We start from the raw sequence: 12,276 nt of genomic DNA, 5'->3' as shown, positions 1-12,276 counted from the left end.
CACTCTACCAGCATATCCAAGAGATTAAAGAAATCTAAAGAACTTCCTAGCATACTATTCTTTCAAAGGTTCTTCCCCAATGAGTGATGGGTATAGAATTATAATTTTTTTCTATGTTGTTTTGACTTTATTAGGAGTATTAACTAATGTCTTTGATTTCCTATCTAGTATATCTGATTAACTCTTTTTTTTTTTTTTGGCCACATTAGTGATGCTCATGAGTTACTCCTGGCTATGCTTTCAGAAATTGCTCCTGGGTTGGGGGACCATATGGGACATGGGAAATCTAACTACATCGAACTTGCAGGTTTGTCCATGCAAGGCAAATGCCCTACAACATGTGCCTCCGTTCTGGGCCCTATCTGATTAACTCTTTTATGAGACTTTAGAATACCTTAAATTATTATTATCATTTTTGTTTTTGGACCACACCTGGTTGTTCACAGGACTTACTACTGTCTCTGCCCTCAGAAATTACTCCTGTGGGATGGGAGCAGTGGTACTAGAGGTAAAGTGTGTGCCTTGCAAGCCTAGCCTAGGATAAATCGTGGTTCGATCCCCCAGTGTCCCATATAGTCCCCCAAGCCAGAATTGATTACTGAGTACATAGCCAGGAGTAACCCCTGAGTGTCAATGGGTGTGGCCCCAAAACAAAAAATCAAACAAACAAAACAAGAAATTACTCTTGTTGGGCCTCAGATGGCTATATATGTTGCCAGGAATTAAACCAGGGTTGACCACATCAAAAGCAAGAGCCTTTAACTGGTGTACTATCTCTTTGGCTTGAGACTTTAAAATAATGCTTTTACTTGGAATTTTCCCTTTCCCTGTTTTTCTGTTCTGCTTTCTTTGTTCCGTTCACAGGTTATTTTAAGAACTTTTTTTTAAAGCAAATTCTATATCCAGGTTGCTTCTAAAAAACTTGAGCTAAAGAAGAGCTTTTCTAGTATCCTTTTTATTTGAGTTCCAAAAGTAGTTGTTATGTAGTTGACCATTCATCGTAACTGTGTCACACTACTTGATATCTTTTCATGTCAATGAGTTTGTGACTGGGATGGTGGTAAAATCCCATTTTCTTTCAGTTTTTTCTTTGTTTGTTTGATCCATGAGGTTTCAGAAGCTTTATAAACTAGTAAGTAGAATATAAATAAAACCAGATTTTTGGAAACCAAAAACTTGGCATTAAAATAAGAGAGGGTAAGGAGAAAACAATAACAATAGACTAAAAATTATTAAGAATAATAATTACCTTGTATTTTTTTTTAACAATCAGGACTAAGGTAGATTTCTTAGCTAGTTTTTTTTTTAAGTTTTGTTTATAAAGTTGTTTTAGTTATCCATTGCTGAGTAACAAATTATCCCTAAATTTAGCAGCATGGAACACCAAACATTTATTATTGCTCACAGTTTCTGATGGGCTGGAAATGGGGAGCTGATTAGCTGGGTGGTCTGGCTCATAATCTCAAACTGCAGTCATGCTGATAGCAACAGCTGCAGGCACACTAAGGTTTAACTGGGACTGGAGATTCCATTTTCAAGTTCACTTATGTAGTTATTGGCAGACCTCACTTCCTCAATGGCTCTTTTTCAGAGGCTTCCCTTTCCAGCCACATGTGCTTCTCCATGGGTGGGTCAAATATTCTCATGACAAAACAACTAGATTAGTCCAGAGCAAACATCTGAGAGAATGAGAAAATGCAAAGATGGAAGAGGCAATCCATTTAATATCACCATTTGATGATGCTTTGTTGGTGGCCACATCTGGTTGTGTTTTGTGCTAGGGATCATTCCTGATGGGACTTGGAGAACATACAGGATATCAGGGATTTAACCTGGGTCAGCCACTTGTTTCCATCACTCCAATCCCAGAGATAATCTTTTATAACACAAAAAAGCATTCAGAGTCTTTATTCTAGCTCTGGGCAATGATCAACCATCATTTCCTTTTGCCATTGATCTCCTTAGTCAACCTTATCACAATGTAAATGAACTACTCTGTGAATAGCAGAATGTGGAGACTTGAAGAATGACTTCTGAAGTTAATCCCATATATTCATGTCTTCTGAAAATGAATGAAGGTGAAAAGGGACTTAAAAGGAGGGTCATGTATGCAATTTTTTCTGGATTAGTTTTCTTCTTATATAAAGTATTCTTAATGAATGTTTATGGCTGGTTAAAATCTACTAATTATTTAAAATTAGTTTTACATTACAAAGAGCAAGGCAACTAAACATTAGAACAAAGTATTTGTATCATAGATTGCATTGAATGCTGGTTTGGGCATTTGCATGTATTCAGAAAGCATCATAGTTATGTTACTTCTATTCCTAATGTTAACACTAATGGAAATGCTTCTGTACGAACCTTCCTTTGTCTAAATTCCCTTCATCATATATCTCACTTTCATCGTGTCATTATTGCTTAATGACTCATTGCTAATAGAATAAAGCTGATCTCCTAGACTTTTCAAAAGCAGAATTCATTTATCGTATTCTATTCTGCTGTTTCCGTCATAAATCCTTTACTTCAACCTGGAAGAATTTTCTCTGTATTCCAAATATCCATTCAAATTTTAAACTCATATATTGTTCTTTTTTTCTGTTTACCTTCTGGAAATTTTCAGTTTTTCAACATCTTTTTTGGCCTGAGTTCTTATCTTCATCTCTCTTTAGTTCATAACCTCAGTATTTCTTAGGTGGATTTTATTTCAACTCTTTTCTTAATGCCTCAGTACTTTTTGTTTCAATATATGTACCATATTAACACCATAAATATTCTAAAATGTCATATTAATATTTTCCTTACTTAAAAATGAAAAGACTTTAAGAATTTGACCCTTAGTTATTTCAAAATCTAGTAATTACGTAGGTAAAAAGTCTTGGAAAATTCACTCTCCAATTTCATGAAATCTTTCAATTTCTCACTTTTTTGATGTCTTATGATTATTTGTATATCTAATGTCTATAATATGCTTTCTCTCATTATAATTTAACTTTCTTATCCATTTATATATGTATCATTCATTTATTCATCCACCACATTCCATCAGTATCTAGTATGTGCTATATATCTATTCAAATCTTAGAGATACATTAATTGATAAGAATACACAGAATTTCTATTTTCTCGGTTCTTTGAGTTTTTGGTTCTTTGGTACTTTGGTTGTGGATAAAAATTAAATAATTACACCAAGCAGGTTATAAAATATTGAAGGAAATGTTATGAGGAGAGACATATAGTTGTATAAATTACATAAAATGGAAACAAGAGCTATAATCAAATTTCAGAGAAGCACCTTTAAAGAAATGAATTTTAAGTAATATCTGAACAATGGGAAGATACTACATGGTAAGAGGGCTGGCAAATGAGTTAGGTAGGAAGGTGGCTGTGAATAGTGAAGACATAAAGAAAGTGCTTTACGCATGCATAATAATATGTAATATGGTAAAATATAAAATATCAAGAAAGGTAAGACAGGGGCCGGGAAGGTGGCGCTAGAGGTAAAGTGTCTGCCTTGCAAGCGCTAGCATAGGACAGACCGCATTTCGATCCTCTGGAGCCCCATATGGTCCCCCCAAGCCAGGAGCGATTTCTGAGCGCATAGCCAGGAGTAACCCCTGAGCATCAAACGGGTGTGGCCCAAAAACCAAAAAAAAAAAAAAAAAAAAAAAGAAAGAAAGAAAGAAAGAAAAAAAGAAAGAAAGAAATGTAAGACAAATAGATTGATAAAAGAGAAAAGGGATACAATGAAAAAAGTGTGACATATGAATAATGTATGAGATTAATTAATGTTTGTTTTTGTCCCCCAATTCACAATACAGACCAGGCAAAGGGCCTGTGTTGAGGTGTATATGGGGTGCATTTACTGTACCTCCTCTTTCTATACAGTCAGTGTAAAGAACACAGCCTGTGGTAAAAATTGGGATCTTCTAGCCATACAATCCCAAGAAACTGAGGAAACTAAAAAACAAGCATCAGAGTCCTCTTTGTGGGTCAAAGAGCCAATTTCATCTGAGGTGAGAGAGTGCCTCTGAAAGAGAGCAGCTGTTCTGCTTCACTCCATGGCTGCACATTTCTTCCAGTCAGTGAGCCACACTGAAATACATAAAAAAACAACACCACTTATCATTATTGTTGGAGTCCTCACTGGATATTTTACTGGATATTCTTCCTTTTGTACTGGTGGAGTCTTTCACCTTCTTTTTCTCCTTCATCTCTCAAATCGATGATGAGAGCCTCTAGAAGGATCCCACCCATTTTTGGCGTATTAGACTTTTTCCCCAGTTTATTACTTTTCTCTTCTTCAAACAAAACCACATAACTTGAACTAGCTAGCCCTGCCTCCCAATTAGAGGGGGAAAAAAGGGAGGCACCAAGAACAAACAGGTGCAAGACTACTAAGTAGTAGGATAGGTACAGAGAGGACCACATATTCTAGCAGTCCTGGGAGTGAGGGAAGAGGATATGGGAGGTAGAACAAAAACGGAGGTGTAGGGAGGACAAATTGATGATGGGAATTCCTCATGATTTTATGTAAATATGTACCTAAATATTATTGTCAACAATATGTAAGCCACTATGATCAAAATAAAAATTATATAAAAAAAACAGCACCACAGAACCTGGAGTGTTAACACAGTGGTAGGGCATTTGCCTAGCAGGTGGCTGGCCAAGGACAAACACAGGTTCAATCAAATCCCAGCCATATGGTTTACTGAGCTTGAAGCAGTTTCTGAGCACAGAACCAGGAGTAACTCTTGAGTGCCACTGGGCATGGCTTCAAAAACAACAAACAAACAAACAAAAAACACAGCACCACATTGCAATGGTTTCAATGGGAAAGCCATGCAGAACCCCACTTAGTACATGTTAAAAATTCTCAGCAATATGGTTATTGGAGGAAATTCCCTCAATATAAAAAAAAAACATTTACTGCATGTATACATGTAAACACTGGGAAATGTTTGCATGATGAATGATTCAGCCATGTATGGGAAAAAAACTAAAACCTTTTCTCTAAGATCTGGCACATATTAAGTTTGCCTATTCTTGCCTCTTCTATTCAGTACAGTATTGGTTATACTTCACATAGTAAGTAGGCAAGAAAAAGATAGTAGGGCCTCGGGAAAAGAAAGGAAGAAGTCAAGTTCACATTATTTGCATTTAATATATATTTAGATAATCCTAAGCTCTCTACAAGAAGCTTCTAAAACAATGGCTACAAAATGAATATGCCAAAATTTATTACTTTTTATATACAAATAATCAAAAAGAAGAAAGTGTTATTAAAAAACAATTCTATTCACTTTTGTGCCTCAGATAATCAAGTATCTTCAAATCAACTTAATTAAGAGGTAAATCATACAAATAAAACTATACAAACTATACAAATAAAATTATAAAACACTGCTTCTAGAAATAAAAGAGGACACAAAGAAAAGGAAACATATTTCTTGCTCATATGCTGGGAGGAGTCACATCATTAAAATTACAAAACTTCACATGACATTCACATGGAATAATAAACCTCGAAGAATAGCTAAAGCAATTCTTGGCAAAATGAAGATGGGAAACATCACTTTCCCAAATTCAACTGTACTAGAAAGTCATAGTCATTAAAACAGCATGGAATTAGAACAAAGACAAACCCTCAGATCAATGAAATGGAACTGAATATCTTGAGACTGACCCTTGGGTATATCATCAATTAATTTCTGATCAAGGGGCAAGAAATATGAAGCAAAGCAAGAAAAGTCTGTTTAAAACTTGGTATTGGGAAAACATGCAAAATTAAATGAATTCAGACTTCTCTTTAACACGATGAGCAAAAGTAAATCAACATGGATTAAAGACCTTAATATTAGACCTAAAACCATAAAGTTCGTAGAGAAAAATGTAGGCAGAACTTTCCATGAAAGTGAAGCTAAAGATATCTTTGAGGATGAGACACTACTAGTTAAGCAAGTGGGAGCAAAGATAAACAAATGAGGCTACATTAAACTAGAAGAACCTCAAAAAAAGTGAACAGAATACAAAGACTACCTGCAGAATGGAGAAACTATTTACCTAATACCCATCTGATAAGGGGTTAATATCTAGAATATATAAGGCACTAGTAGAGCTTAAGAGGAAAAACAACACCTATTCCCACCTGAAATTTGGGAGGAAGAGAAGTATAGAAATTTTGTCAAAGAAGAAATACAGATGGACAAAAAAATGCCCCACATCATGAATCATCAAGGAGATGCAAATCAAAATAACAATGAAATATCATTACACACTATAGAGACTGACACACATCATAAAATACAACCAGCACTGGAGAAGATATGGGGAGAAAGGGACTCTCATTTATGGTTGGTGGGAATGTTGTTTGGTTCAACCATTTTAGTATCAACATTCCTCAAAAAACTAGAAATTGAGGTTCCACATTATCTAGCAACATGAGTTTGAAGAATGTAATCTAGGATCCTAGAGATGGAATGCAGAATAACCCTCAGCATTCCTATATTGATTGCAGTACTATCACGATAGACTGTATCTGGAAACAACCTAAGTACCTGAAAACAGATACGAATATACAGAAACTCTGCTACATCTCACAATGGAATGTTATGCAGCTGTTAGAAAGATTGAATCAGAAAATTTGCTTATAAATGGATTGATTTGGAGAGTATTATGCTGAGCAAAATGAGTCAGAGGGAGAACAGACATAGAATGAATGCATGTTTGTGTGTTTGTATGTCTATATAAACAAAAATATTATGGTAATGACACACACAGACAATAGAGATGAGGACCAGAAGAACCAGTCCACTGTAGGAAGCTTGCCACAAATAGAAAGGGAGTGAATTAGGGCAAAGAAGGAATCAGTATGACAATAACAGTTGGAAATGATCACTTTAGACAAGAACTGAGTTTTGAAAGAAAATAAAGTGAAATGCATGATACCCTTCTAGTAACCATATTGCAAACCACAGTGTCTAAAAGACAAAAAAAGAAGGGAGATGGAAAGAGTGAGAGAGTGAGGGAGAGAGAGATGGAAAGACAGAGATAGAGAAGCAGGGGGAGAAAAGAAGGAGGATGGGATAGATACTGGGAACATTGTTGGTGATAAATGTGCACTGATTAAGGACATTGTACATTCTATGGTTGGAACTAAATCCTGAACAACTTTTAACTGTATCTCATAGTGATTAAATTAAATAACATTAAAATAATCTCTCCAAGAACTAAAGTCCTCCTCTAAATGCTCTAACAGGATTCACTGGTGAGTGCTATCAAACCTTCAGAGATCTACTACCTTTACTCATTAAGCTCTTACAAAACATCAAAGACATAAATCCTTTGTAACACTTTCTATGAAGGTGACATTACACTTTTACTCAAGGCAGAATGAGATATTTTCAGAAAAGAAACTTCAAACCAATCTCCTTAATGAAAAGTGATCCAAATCTTTACAAGATCTTAGCGAATTGAATCTAATAGCACATTAAAAATCAAATACCCCAATCAAGTGGGATTCATCCCAGGGGTCCAAACATCATTCAACATACACAAATCAATTACCATAATACACCATATTAATAAAAGGAAAGATAGGCACCATTTGATCATATCAATTGATGCAGAGAAAGCTTTTGATAAGATCCAACATCCATTCACGATAAAAAAAAACAAACCTTCGAGTGGTTCCTGACTGTGAGAAACTGTAAGTGTTGCCTGTGTGTGTTTTTTCACTGTACTGTCTCCTGAGTCTCTTGGGAGTGGGCCAAAAAGAGCCCAGAAAAATAGCTCTCCCAGAGGCTCATCCAAGGGCGGAATGCCAAGGAACTATGTTTGACCATGAAAACCGGCTATCCGCAAGTCCCCCATTTGTGACTTCAGGCTGGGAATATCTATACCTGCCCAGTGGTTCCCGACTGTGAGAAACTGTAAGTGTTGTCTGTGCGTATTTTTCCACTGTCCTGTCTCCTGAACCTCTTGGGAGTGGGCCAAAAATGGCCCAGAAAAATAACTCTCCCAGAGGCTCTTTCTAACCAATGAACCCCACCACAACACACAGAAAAAAAATCACGCTACAAGCGTGAAAATGGGGAAAACTCACAGGCACACGCCATGCACAGAGAATGAAGACGATAGCTCGGATGACCTAAAAAATCCCAACCATCTAATTAACCTCTCAGATAAGGAGTTTACAATAGAAATAAGGAAGATGTTTGTAGAACTCAAAGAAAGCATAGATCGAACTGAATAGAACACAAAGACAGAAATCAGAAAACTCCAAACTGAAATAACAGATCTGAAAAACTTGGTAGCTCAACTGAAAACCTCAGTGGATGGCCTCACCAGCAGGGTAACAAGAGCTGAGGACAGAATTGGCGTCCTGGAAGATGAGATGCAGAAAAACTCAAGAAGAAATAGAATGAAAATAGAAGTCTTTGATAAAGTCAACAGAAACAATATAAGAATCATTGGAGTCCCAGAGGCCCAGGTAGGAGATCTCCAGAAAGAATCAACTGTCAAAGACATCATCAATGAGATACTCCCAGAGTTAAAGACTACATGCAATCAAATCCTGCATGCCTGAATAGTACCAGATAAAAGAGACCCAAAGAAAAACACCCCAAGACATGTCCTCGTTATGATGACAAATTCCACAGATAGAGACGGAATATTGAAAGCAGCAAGATCAAAAAGGGAAATTACATTCAAAGGAGCATCCCTAAGACTTACAGCAGACATGTCACAAGAAACTCTCAAGGCCAGAAGACAGTAGAGGGATATTGTGACAAGAATGAATTAAATGGATGCCTCACCGAGAACGTTGCACCCAGCCAGACTCATGTTCAGGTTTGAAGGAAAGATACATAGTTTCATGGATAAACAACAGCTCAGAAACTTCACAGATGAAAAACCAGCCTTAAAGGAAAAACTGAAAGGTCTCTTTAAGACAAGAGAGACCAAAAAACACAGCAAAGGTATCTACAAAGATGACATTAAATCTTATGACAATCATCTCCCTCAATGTCAATGGACTAAATTCACCAATTAAAAGGCAGAATGGCAAAATGGGTCATAAAGATGAATCCAACCTTCTGCTGCCTACAAGAAACACACCTGAATAGTCAGAACAAACATAGACTCAAAATCAAAGGCTGGAGAAAAATCATCCAATCAAATAACACCCTTAAAAAGCTGTGGTGGCCATATTAATAGCTCATGACATCAACTTTATACTCAGAAAAGTTGTAAGGGACAAAGATGGACGCTATGTACTAATCAAGGGATATGTGCAACAGACAGAAATCAGACTATTAAACATATATGCACCCAATGAGAGACCAGCAAATTATCTAATACAATTACTGACAAATCTGAAAGAAGAAATCAATACTAACACAGTAATTGTGGGAGACCTCAACACGGCACTGTCAACACTTGTTAGGTCAACCAGACTGAAACCCAACAAAAACATACTAGCCTGAAGAGAGTAATGGAAGAAAGAGGACTAGTAGTTATATATAGGACACTCCACCCCCCAAAACCTGGATGCACATTCTTCTCCAATGTACATAGGTCATTCTCCAGAATAGACTACATGCTGACACATAAAATATACCTTCATAAAATCAAGAGGATAGAAATCTTGCAGGCTACCTTTGCTGACCACAAGGCTCTGAAATTCGATGTGAACTACAAAGGCACACAGAAGAAAAACTTTAACAATTGGAAATTAAACAGCCTGCTACTGAACAACCAATGGGTCCGAGATAAAATCAAAGAGGAAATCAAAACTTTCCTGGAAACAAATGATAATGAAGACACAAACTGCCATAATCCATGGGACACAGCAAAAGCGGTCCTGAAAGGAATATTTATAGCATTGCAAGCACACATCAGGAAGGAAGAAGGGGTCTATCTGAACAGCTTAATGACACGGCTCATAGAATTAGAAAGTGCTCAACAAAAGGAAACAAAAATAGGGAGACAGAAGGAAATAACAAAGCTGAGAGCAGAAATCAATGAAGTGGAAACCCAAAAAGCAATCCGAAAGATCAACGAAAGCAGAAGTTGGTTCTTTGAAAAAATGAACAAGATTGATAGACCATTGGCAAAACTCCCAAAGAAAGAGAAAGAGAGAAACCTGATAATCTGTTATTAGAAATGAAAAGGGGGAGATAACGAAAGATATTACAGAGATCTAAAGGGTAATCAGAGACTACTATGAGAAACTTTATGCTACTAAATATTAGAACCTAGAAGAAATGGATAAATCCTTGGAAACTTATAACCTTCCACAGTTAAGTAAGAAGGATGTAGCATATTGAAACACCCCCATCACTATTGAGGAAATTGAAACTATAATCAAACATCTGCCCAAAAAGAAAAGCTCAGGCCCAGATGGATTTACTAATGAATTCTTTCAAACGTTTCAAGAGGAGCTACTACCAATCCTAGGCAGGCTCTTCCATGAAATAAAAAAAAAATGGGAACACTCCCAAACAGCTTTTATGAAGCCAACATTGCCTTGATACAAAAACCAGACAGAGATGCTGCCAAAAAAGAAAATTACAGACCTATATCCTTGATGAATGCAGATGCAAAGATTTTCAACAAAATCCTGGCAAATAGGATCCAATGCACCATCAAGAAGATCATACACTATGACCAAGTAGGTTTCATCCCAGGAATGCAAGGATGGTTTAACATCTGCAAATCTATCAACATCATACACAACATCAACAACAAGAAAAACAAATAATCACATGATCATATCAATAGACGCAGAGAAAGCATTCGATAAGGTCCAACACCCATTCTTGATAAAGACTATCAGCTAGATGGGAATGAAAAGAACCTTTCTCAATCTAGTTAAAGCCATCTACCACAAGCCAATGGCAAATATTATCCTCAATGAAGAAAAACTAAAAGCCTTTCCTCTAAATTCTTGTACAAGACAAGGCTGTCTGCTCTCACCACGTCTCTTCAACATAGTACTGAAAGTGCTTGCCATAGTGATCAGGCAAGAAAAAGATATCAAGGGAATCCAGATAGGAAAGGATGAAGTCAAGCTCTCACTGTTTGCAGATGACATGATACTTACTTAGAAAGCCCTAAAGACTCTACCAAAAAGCTTCTAGAAACAATAGACTCATATAGCAAGGTGGCAGGTTTTACTTCCAATTTAAGGAAAGCATGCACCAGACGTGGTTTTTCCCTTCCCTGGTGCAGAGTCAAAAAAAATTATTTGCCAAAAGGCCCACTTAGCGAGGTCTAACATTTGACCCTTTGCATGGATCATTGGTGGTAATTCCAACATGTCTGTAACATTAAATTTTTATCTCTATTTGGCCACTATAGAAATCCAGCCTCAGCTCTCCTACAGACAAAGAAATGTCAGTACCAAAAGCCCGCCAAAAGTTTCCTGCTGGCTAGTTCGTATAACCTGTGCCAACAACTTGTTTTTCTGAGTCTAGCTCTATGATGGTAAACAATTATTTCTGTCCCCCCTAAAATCTATTTTTCGGCTACTACATAAACATAAAAACATCTCTGTCTCTCTCCTCCTGGTTTCTTGAAAAATCTGTTTTTTTCTAAACCAAAAACATCCCTGGCTCTGGTTTCACTGCACTCCAGCAGAGTTCTCTCTCACCTGAAGAATGGTCTTTTAATATGTAAATTTAAGACTTATTTCACTCTCCTGCTCTTTGAGGACACCTTGTATACCAGAGTCAGTGCTTATAAAATGTCATTGGCTGAAAAATAAATTTGTTTCTCATCTCTTGGACGTGAGTCCCCATACAATGTATTTTGTGTGGTCTCAGTTATTTCATATTTGTTCACTCGTGCTCCCACTTCTCTCTCCATGAAAGGTTCCCGGACCCCACGAAGGTTCTGCTTAGCAGCGCTAACCCATCTGCAGCAGGCAGGCTACAAAATCAACACACAGAAATCAATGGCCTTTTTATACACCAATAATGATAGGGAAGAGATGGACGTCAAGAAGGCAATCCCATTCACATTAGTGCCACACAAACTCAAATATCTTGGAGTCAACTTGACCAAAGACGTGAAGGACCTATATAAAGAAAACTATAAAGCTCTGCTCCAAGAGATAAGGGAGGACACACGGAAATGGAAACACATACGCTGCTCATGGATTGGCAGGATTAACATAATTAAAATGGCAATACTCCCCAAAGCATTATACAGATTTAGTGAGATCCCCTTAAAAATACCCATGACATTCTTCAAAGAAATGGATCAAACATT

The 12,276-nt window shown here is 36.9% G+C and overlaps 1 non-coding gene across 1 annotated transcript; it reads right to left on the bottom strand.

The window, feature by feature from the left end:
- Positions 1–3,796: 3,796 nt before the first annotated feature.
- LOC126016584 (small nucleolar RNA SNORA51) lies at positions 3,797–3,929 on the bottom strand. The gene has a single exon (XR_007498376.1). It is a non-coding gene; the product is annotated as a small nucleolar RNA SNORA51 (small nucleolar RNA).
- Positions 3,930–12,276: the final 8,347 nt, after the last annotated feature.

The sequence above is a fragment of the Suncus etruscus genome, chromosome 8 (assembly GCF_024139225.1).
Source record: "Suncus etruscus isolate mSunEtr1 chromosome 8, mSunEtr1.pri.cur, whole genome shotgun sequence".
NCBI classification, from domain to species: domain Eukaryota; kingdom Metazoa; phylum Chordata; class Mammalia; order Eulipotyphla; family Soricidae; genus Suncus; species Suncus etruscus.
This window is presented reverse-complemented; position numbering and strand designations above follow the sequence as displayed.